We start from the raw sequence: 9,617 nt of genomic DNA on the forward strand, positions 1-9,617 counted from the left end.
TATTCGATTAACAGCATTCTTGTCCACATGGGACAGTGTGCGATGGCGATTACGTCATCCGTGGATCTGTTGAGGCGATATGCAAATTGTAGTGGGTCTAGGGCGTCGGGTAAGGCGGGGGTGATATGATCCTTAACTAGCCTCTCAAAGCACTTCATGATGACATGACCAATAAACTTCAAACTTCAAAATCCGTTCCTCGACACAGACATTGCTAAATTGCTCGTATTTAGACTTTTCAAAATGTCTCCAATATGAAATGTTATCTATTCATGAAATAATAAGACTATTTTAGTATTTTATTCTATTGATCATTAGGCATTAGATATACACAACATGGCAATAGTAGCTTCTCTATCATAATCCATCATTGAAAACTCCGTGGATCTTAGATCATCAGGGGAAAATGCAATTCTATTTCCACTTCAGTGCTAAAAAGAAGTGCTACTGGTCTTCCCTGAACTTCACTGAGAGACAGAGAGAATGTTATTCTTGGTAATCTGCAAATAACACACTGTCACACCACCAAAGCATTAAAGAGAATGCAGTAAGACCATTATGGCAGGCCTGTGCATTAAAAATCCCTGTTTGCTGAATGTGGGGGCATGAAATAGCCATTTCTCTCGGTGTTCGCTTAGCCCTGCAAGAAGATTTGATCATAATAACCATGTCAGCCTCAGTTCTCCTCCAGTTATTTTCTTATTAAAATAAACTGAACCTTTGCTTCTTGAGGGAGCTCTGAGTCTGAGCGGCTCCCTAATCTTTTCTACACCTCTCCCTTTCCCTCAGCTCTGCAGAGTGGTCAGAAGCTAGCACAGCCACAAAGTCATAAAATCTAATTTTAACCCTAACCCTAACTTTAACCACACTGCTAACCCTAATTCCTAAACCTAACCTTAAATTAAGATCAATATAGCCAATTCTGACTTTGCAGCTGGCCCATCAAGCGGAAATCGTTCAGTTCTGCCTCCAGGGCAAGGTTCATGCCAATAAACGTCAACCTGCCTCTCTGATGCACTCTTTGTCCTTCACCGAGCAGCATCAGAGATGAAACAAAGAAAAAAAAACAAAGACAGCCATTACTAATCAAATCGGGCCAGAGCTACAGAATAACAGTGGATATACTAAATACAGTATAACCACATTAATTTGCCTCATCACTATACATATGTATCAAGTCACCTTGTAAGCATGTGGTTGATTACAAAAGATCTGCTTGTACATAGTTATTGCACAGTCCTGCATACAATATCTTGATACACAGAAATCAGTAAGCATTGTAATGGTAAATATCAACAAGAATTCCAAATTGCAAAAGTACCTTTTCCTTCACATGCAAACCCCAAACTACCCAATGTTGACTCTCTCATCAGAAAATGTTGATCATTTGGACCGTTCTTTCATATCTCCAATTATTTATTTATTTTTGACAGCTCAAGAGTTGAAGATACTGTATTGTACAACTTTTGGAAGAGCACAGTACAGGCAGCAAAGTTGATCCATCTCTCTAGCACACAAATCCCCCTTCCTCCACTAATATTGCAGTGGAGAGCATCTCAAGCACTGTTTCATTGGCTTTATCTTTATTCCCTGAGTGTGGTGAAACTTGTTCAAGTAGACTGAATGATTGAGGTTAGGATTTTCAGTCCTTTTCTAATTTGTGTCTTCTCTGTGCTTCACTTGCTTTCTGTCTACCACATTAATACCACCAAAATATAATGCTAAAGGAATCTCCATTCTACTAGGGGTTCTTCAACATTGGCAGATTCCCCATTTGAAAGAGCTTACCAAGAGTGAAGTACTTAATCAAACCTCATCCATAAACAAATGCACATTTAGATGCTGTGTGATTTGTTTCTACGTAGCCTTGCCTGGCTGCCTCAATTACTGTTGTTTAACCTGTTAAGGGTCAAATAAAAGCGCTAAAGGATACATCAGATTTTTACCCAGCTTCAGATTAAATATTAGGCCATATGTTGAACCTTGTATCCCACATCCACCCCTTAAAGAGCTGCCAGAGAAAGCACATGCTGCAATTTACATTATTTAGGAGATTCTCTTATCCATAGTGACTTACACTAATGAGTGCATATATGTTTGTACTTTTTCATAGTGGTCCCCCAGTGGGATCAAACCCACAACTCTGGTGCAGCAAGTGCCATGCTCTACCAACTGAGCCACACAGGACCATTCCACTTTGTTGTTCATCATGGAGATTGTGAGTATATCGGTGAGGGATGACTTGCACTTCTGTAAAAGCCCATTAACACTTTTTGACCTTTGGAGGAGTGTTAAATGAAAGCAGTGACACAGACAATCTACCGGCCTCCTTAGAGAGACCAGTTAAGGAGAAAAGGAATGGAATCCTGAACTCATGGCCCCCAAGTCCACATCAGAGATTGTTTTTTGTTTTTTAAATGACACTATTTTAACTGTTTTCAAAGCACAAACACTGGAAAACTGGTAACATAGTCACAATACAGATGGTAGAATTTTAGAATGAACTACATTTTTTTTAAAGACATATGTGAAATTATGTGCATTAAACTACAGTTAAAGACATTGTTCAATATGGAGTCAATGAGGCCAATTATACCAACAAGGCCATCTTGAAAGCTGAAAACAAATGGCTCCAACATTTAGTCACATGCTGCAATTAAAACAAAATTAGTGAACAGCATGGATTTAAGCTTGTTTTAATGGCTGTTAAGGCTAGCAAATGACTGTGCCTTAGCAGGATAGAGTAATTACATGTTTTTCCTCATAATAAATCTCGCACCGAGTTCAGGGAAATCCTACATGATGCAAGAGCTTTTAACCCCATAGAGTCAATGTCCACACCTCTGCAGAAATCTACTTAGCATAATAAAAAAATCCCCATTAAAAATCTGTCAGTTTCAGCTAGAGATACGTTTTTTTTCATTGGATGTGTCTCAATCCACCACATCCGCCGATGTCGCACTTCCGCATCTGCGGTGAATGGTGATTTTTAGAAACACTTTAGGGCTGTGTTTCGTGTAGGCTTAACCTGGCATGACGTTTTGATAACCGTGAAAATCTCTCTAGGACAAGGTGCCTTTGATCAATATATTCACCTGTATTTACCCCCCCCCCCCCCCCAAAAAAGAAATGTTAATTATCTGCTAATGTGGCTATCATAAAGAACTACAAATGCCATGATGGTATGGACGAGACTGCCGAATCAAGGTAAGAATCTCTGGAATAACTATCTAATGTTAGCAAAATTTAGTAATTAATAAATTGGCAACATTTCTTTCAATTGGCCATTCTGTGAACTGTCTTGTGCAAGTTTTAAATTGACACAATACATGTTAGCAAAGGTGTCAGCTAGAGATGACGTTCTGGAGCTTGCAGGGATTTGGGGTCTTGCATGATGTCTACTTTGATGCTAATTAGTATTTTCGGATCTGACAGTAAATAGAGCCGAATATATTGATTAAAAAGTCACCTTGTCCAAGAGAGATTTACATGTTTATCAGAACGTCAAGCCAGGGTAAGCCTACACGGAACTTAGTCCTTGTGTTTAAGTGTTTCTAAAATTCCTCAATGAAATGCTTACTTACCAACAATGGAGTTAAGAAAATATTTACTAAATAAATGAAATAAATTTTTTATAAAAATGTAACATGATATAATAATAATAATGAGGCTATATACAGGGGTTACCGGTACCGAATCAGTGTGCTGGTGTACCGGTTAGTTGAAGTAATTTGTACATGTAGGTAAGGGTAAAGTGACTATGCATAGATAGAAACAGTGAGTAGCAGCAGTGTAAAAAAAGGGGGGTATATAGTCCGGGTGGCAATTTGATTAATTATTCAGCTGTCTTATGGCTTGGGGGTAGAAGCTGTTAAGGAGCCTTTTGTACCTAGACTTGGCGTTCCGGTACCACTTGCCGTGTGGTAGCAGAGAGAACAGTCCATGACTTGGGTGACGGGAGTCTTTGACACCACCTTGTATATAAGTCCTGGATGGCAGGAAGCTTGGCCATAAGCACTACCTTCTGTAGCGCCTTATAGTCGGATGCCGAGCAGTTGCCATACCAGGCGGTGATGTAACCGGTCAGGATGCTCTCGATGGTGCCTCTGTAGAACTTTTTGAGGATCTGTGGACCCATGCCAAATCTTTTCACTCCTGAGGGGAAAAAGGTGTGTCATGCCCTCTTCACGATTGTCTTGGTGTGTTTTGAACATGATAGTTTGTTGGTGATGTGGACACCAAGGAACTTGAAACTCTCGACCCACTCCACTACAGCCCCGTCGATGTTAAGGGGTCCTGTTCAGCCCTCATTTTCCTGTAGTCCACGATCAGCTCCTTTATCTTTCTCACATAGAGGTTATTTACTGGGACCACTCCTCTAGGGCTCTCACCTCCTCCTTGTAGGTTGTCTCATCGTTGTCGGTTATCAGGCATACCACTGTTGTGTTGTCAGCAGACTTAATTATGGGTATTATGACACCTCCATCTCCACTGTGGGGATCTACAGTATATCTCTCAGATATAGAACAGACTTCAGAACAAACTTCCTTTCAATTTTTGGGGGGGGGACTCTGTTGTTCCATGTAGTGAATCTGTCATTCAATGTGTTTGTATGGGCTAATAGTCCCCCACCCCCGAGCTTAAACAGGGCTTAGACTCTTATGGGTTAAGGACAAAACACTTCCTCTTCAACCTCTGCTTACTTAATGCTGTTATAGTCTTTCTATTATGTGCATAGAGTAAGGTCAGGATGTCTGATGCAATATGAATTTAAAACAGATAATTTATAAAATATACACTTAAAGTACCCGTCAAAAGTTTGGACACACCTACTCATTCAAGGGTTTTTCTTTATTTTTACTATTTTCTACATTGTAGAATAATAGTGAAGACACATGTGACTCACCACCTGGATTCGGTCGTATGTACAGTTGAAGTCAGAAGTTTACATACACCTTAGCCAAATACATTTAAACTCAGTTTTTCACAATTCCTGACATTTAATGCGAGTAAAAATTCCCTGTCTTAGGTCAGTTAATCACCACTTTATTTTAAGAATGTGAAATGTCAGAATAATAGTAGAGAGAATGATTCAGCTTTTATTTCTTTCATCACATTCCCAGTGGGTCAGACGTTTACATACACTCAATTAGTATTTGGTAGCATTGCCTTTCAATTGTTTAACTTTGGGTCAAACGTTTCGGGTAGCCTTTCAAGAGCTTCCCACAATAATTTGGGTGAATTTTTGGCCCCTTCCTCCTGACAGAGCGGGTGTAACTGAGTCAGGTTTGTAGGCCTCCTTGCTCGCACACGCTTTTTCAGTTCTCCCCACACATTTTTTATAGGATTGAGGTCAAGGTTTTGTGATGGCCACTTCAATACCTTGACTTTGTTGTCCTTAAGCCATTTTGCCACAACTTTGGAAGTATGCTTGGGGTCATTGTCCATTTGGAAGACCCATTTGTGACCAAGCTTTAACTTCCTGACTGATGTCGTGAGATGTTGCTTCAATATATCCACATCATTTCCTACCTCATGATGCCATCTATTTTGTGAAGTGCACCAGTCCCTCCTGCAGCAAAGCACCCCCACAACATGATGCTGCCACCCCCGTGCTTCATGGTTGGGATGATGTTCTTTGGCTTGCAAGCCTCCCCCTTTTTCCTCCAAACATAATGATGGTCATTATGGCCAAACAGTTCTATTTTGTTTCATTAGACCAGAGGACATTTCTCCAAAAGTTCAATCTTTGTCCCCATGTGGCGGTTTTGGAGCAGTGGCTTCTTCCTTGCTGAGCGGTCTTTCAGGTTATGTTGATATTGGACTTGTTTTACTGTGGATATAGATACTTTTGTACTCGTTTCCTCCAGCATCTGCACAAGGTCCTTTGCTGTTGTTCTGGGATTGATTGGCACTTTTCGCATAAAAGTACGTTCATCTCTAGGAGACAGAAAGCGTCTCCTTCCTGAGCGGTATGACGGCTGCGTGGTGTTTTTACTTGTGTACTATTGTTTGTACAGATGAACGTGGTACCTTCAGACATTTGGAAATTGCTCCCAAGGATGAACCAGACTTGTGGAGGTCTACAATTTTTTTCTGAGGTCATGGCTGATTTCTTTTGATTTTCCCATGACGTCAAGAAAAAAGGCAGTGAGTTTGAAGGTAGGCCTTGAAATACACCCACAGGAATACCTCCAATTGACTCAAATGATGTCAATTAGCCTATCAGAAGCTTCTAAAGCCATGACATCATTTTCTGGAATTTTCCAAGCTGTTTAAAGGCACAGTCAACTTAGTGTATATTAACTTCTGACCCTACTGGAATTGTGATACAGTGAATTACAAGTGAAATAATCTGTCTGTAAACAATTGTTAGAAAAATTACTTGTGTCATGCATAAAGTAGATGTCCTAACCGACTTAACTAAACTATAGTTTGTTAACAAGAAATGTGTGGAGTGGTTGAAAAACGAGTTCTAACTTCTTAAGCCTTGTCCAACCTAAGCGTATTTAAACTTCCGACTTCAACTGTCGCAAAATGTGAAATGGTGTTTTTTACATTGGATAAAAGTAGAGACTCAGAGCTACAAAATAGCATATCTTACATTACTTTTGATGAACAATGGGAAAGTAATTCTGTTTGAAACTTGTAAACTCACTTTTGAGAAAATCGCCTTTGAATGTTTTGGTATCTAGTGAAGAGCTCTTCTTTGTCTACACCCATTCAGTATCGTTCACACCCTCTTTTAAACTTTAGCCTCACCCATCTCGTTTCACTCTCGGAGCGCACACTTGACGCTCTGTCCGATGACTTGTTTACTTCTGGATAGCTTGAAAACAGCCTAACCAGCCCTGCTGGCAACAATTTAATTTCACTTTTTTGCAGATGTTTACTGACACCGGCCATATTCAACGGGTGTTGTACACACATTAGGTAACCTTGGCTAACGAGCCAGCCAGCTAACGTTAGCTAGTTAAGCAACAATGAACAAAGTGCCAACAATGCCTAAAATTAGGCTCTAACTAGAAAAGCAAACAGCTCTGGGAAATTAATAATAACGTCCGTTAGGTAGCCAGCCAGCTAACGTTAGCTAGCTAGCTAACAGTACACTTTAGCTTAAGACATATAGCTAGCTAGTTAAATAATGAACCTAGCTATGTAAACAACGTTTTAGATCACACACGTCACGTACCGTTAGCTAACGAGCCAGCCAGCCAGCTAACTTTAGCTAGTTAAACAACAATGAACAAAGTGCCAACAATGCCACAGTCCTGGGAGCTAACCAACCAGGTCCAAAGTTAGCTAGCTGAATCGGGTCACACATGGAATCATGTGTCACCAAAAAAGTGTTATATATTTGAGATTTGAGATTCTTCAAAGTAGCCACCCTTTGACTTGATGACAGCTTTGCACACTCTTGGCATTCTGTCAACCAGCTTCATAAGGTAGTCACCTGGAATGCATTTCAATTAACAGGTGTGCCTTGTTACAAGTTTATTTGTGAAATTTATTTCCTTCTAAATGCATTTGAGCCAATCAGTTGTGTTGTGACAAGGTAGGGTTGGTATACAGAAGATAGCCCTATTTGGTAAAATACCAAGTTCATATTATGGCAAGATCAGCTCAAATAGGCAAAGAAACTACAGTCCATCTTTACTTTAAAACAGGAAGGTCAGTCAATCCGAAAAATGTCAAGTTCTTTGAACGTTTCTTCAAGTGCAGTTGCAAAAACACAAGTACCATGATGAAACTGTCTCTCATGAGGACCACCACAGGAAAAGAAGACCCAGAGTTACCCCTGCTGCAGAGGATAAGTTCATTAGAGTTACCTGCCTCAGAAAATGCAGCCCAAAGAAATGCTTCACAGAGTTCAACAGACAAATCTCAACATCAACTGTTCAGAGGAGACTGTGTGAATCAGGCCTTCATGGTGGAATTGCTGCAAAGAAACCACTTCTAAAGGACACCAATAAGAAGAAGAGACTTGCTTGGGCCAAGAAACACGAGCAATGGACATTAGACCAGTGGAAATCTGTCCTTTGGTCTGATGAGTCCAAATTTGAGATTTTTGGTTCTAACCGCTGTGACTTTGAGACACACAGTAGGTGAGCTGATGATCTTTGCATGTGTAGTTCCCACCGTGAAGTATGGAGGACCAGGTGTGATGGTGTGCTTTGCTGGTGACACTGTCAGTGTTTTATTTGGAATTCAAAAGCACACTTAACCAGCATGGCTACCACAGCATTCTGCAATGATACGCCAACCCATCTGGTTTACGCTTAGTGGGACTAGCATTTGTTTTACAACAGGACAATGACCCAACACAACTCCGGGCTGTGTAAGGGCTATTTGACGAAAAAAGGAGAGTGATGGAGTGATGCATCAGATGATCTGGCCTCCACAATCATCCAACCTCAACCCAGTTGAGATGGTTTGGGATGAGTTGGACCACAGAGTGAAGGAAAAGCAGCCAACATATGCTCAGCATATGTGGGAACTCCTTCAAGATTGTTGGAAAAGCATTCCAGGTGAAGCTGGTTAAGATAATGCATAGAGTGTGCCAAGCTGTCAAGGCAAAGGGTGGCTACTTTGAAGAATCTCAAATTTAAAATATATTTTGATTAGTTTTACACTTTTTGGGTACTACATGATTCCATATGTGTTATTTCATAGTTTTGATGTCTTCACTATTATTCTACAATGTTGAAAATAGTAAAATTAAGAAAAACCCTTGAATGAGTAGGTGACCAAACTTTTGACTGGTACTGTATGTGTTAGCTAGTTAGCTTGATGATAATTATCATATCAATATAGATAAAAAGTTGGCTTTACAATCAACAGCAAACTCAATGTTTTCGCAAACATACCACAGGCACAGTACTGCTGCAGTTTGGGTAGGGGCCAGCATTCAGAATTTTGGATGAAAAGCATGCCCAAATTAAACTGCCAGCTACTCATCCGTAGAAGATAAGATATGCATATTATTAGTAGATTTGGATAGAAAACACTCTGAAGTTTCTAAAACTGTTTGAATCATGTCTGTGAGTATAACAGAACTTACGTGGCAGGCGAAACACCGAGGACAAACCATTCAGATTCTTTTTTTTTGAGGTCACCCTGTTTTCAATGAGGTTTCATTGGGAATCCAGATTTCTAAGGGACTTGCTTGCAGTTCTTACCGCTTCCACTGGATGTCACCAGTCTTTAGAAATTGGTTGAGGTTATTCCTTTGTGTAATGAAGAAGTACAGCCATCTTGAAAAAGTGTCACTTCATGTGTACTGTTTGATAGAGGCGCAAGACCAGAAAGCATGCTTGAGTTTGTTTTCTACCTGTATTGAACACAGATCATCCCGTCTTCAATTTTATCGATTATTTACTTTTAAAAATACCTAAAGTTGTATTACAAAAGTAGTTTGAAATGTTTTGGCAAAGTTTACAGGTAACTTTTGAGATATTTTGTCGTCACGTTGCACAAGTTGGAACAGGTGTTTTTCTGGATCAAACGCGCCAAATAAATGGACATTTTGGATATATATTGACGGAATTAATCGAACAAAAGGACCATTTGTGATGTTTATGGGACATATTGGAGTGCCAACAACAGAAGCTCGTCAA

This window comes from Salvelinus namaycush, chromosome 26, assembly GCF_016432855.1.
Source record: "Salvelinus namaycush isolate Seneca chromosome 26, SaNama_1.0, whole genome shotgun sequence".
Classification (NCBI taxonomy): Eukaryota; Metazoa; Chordata; class Actinopteri; order Salmoniformes; family Salmonidae; genus Salvelinus; species Salvelinus namaycush.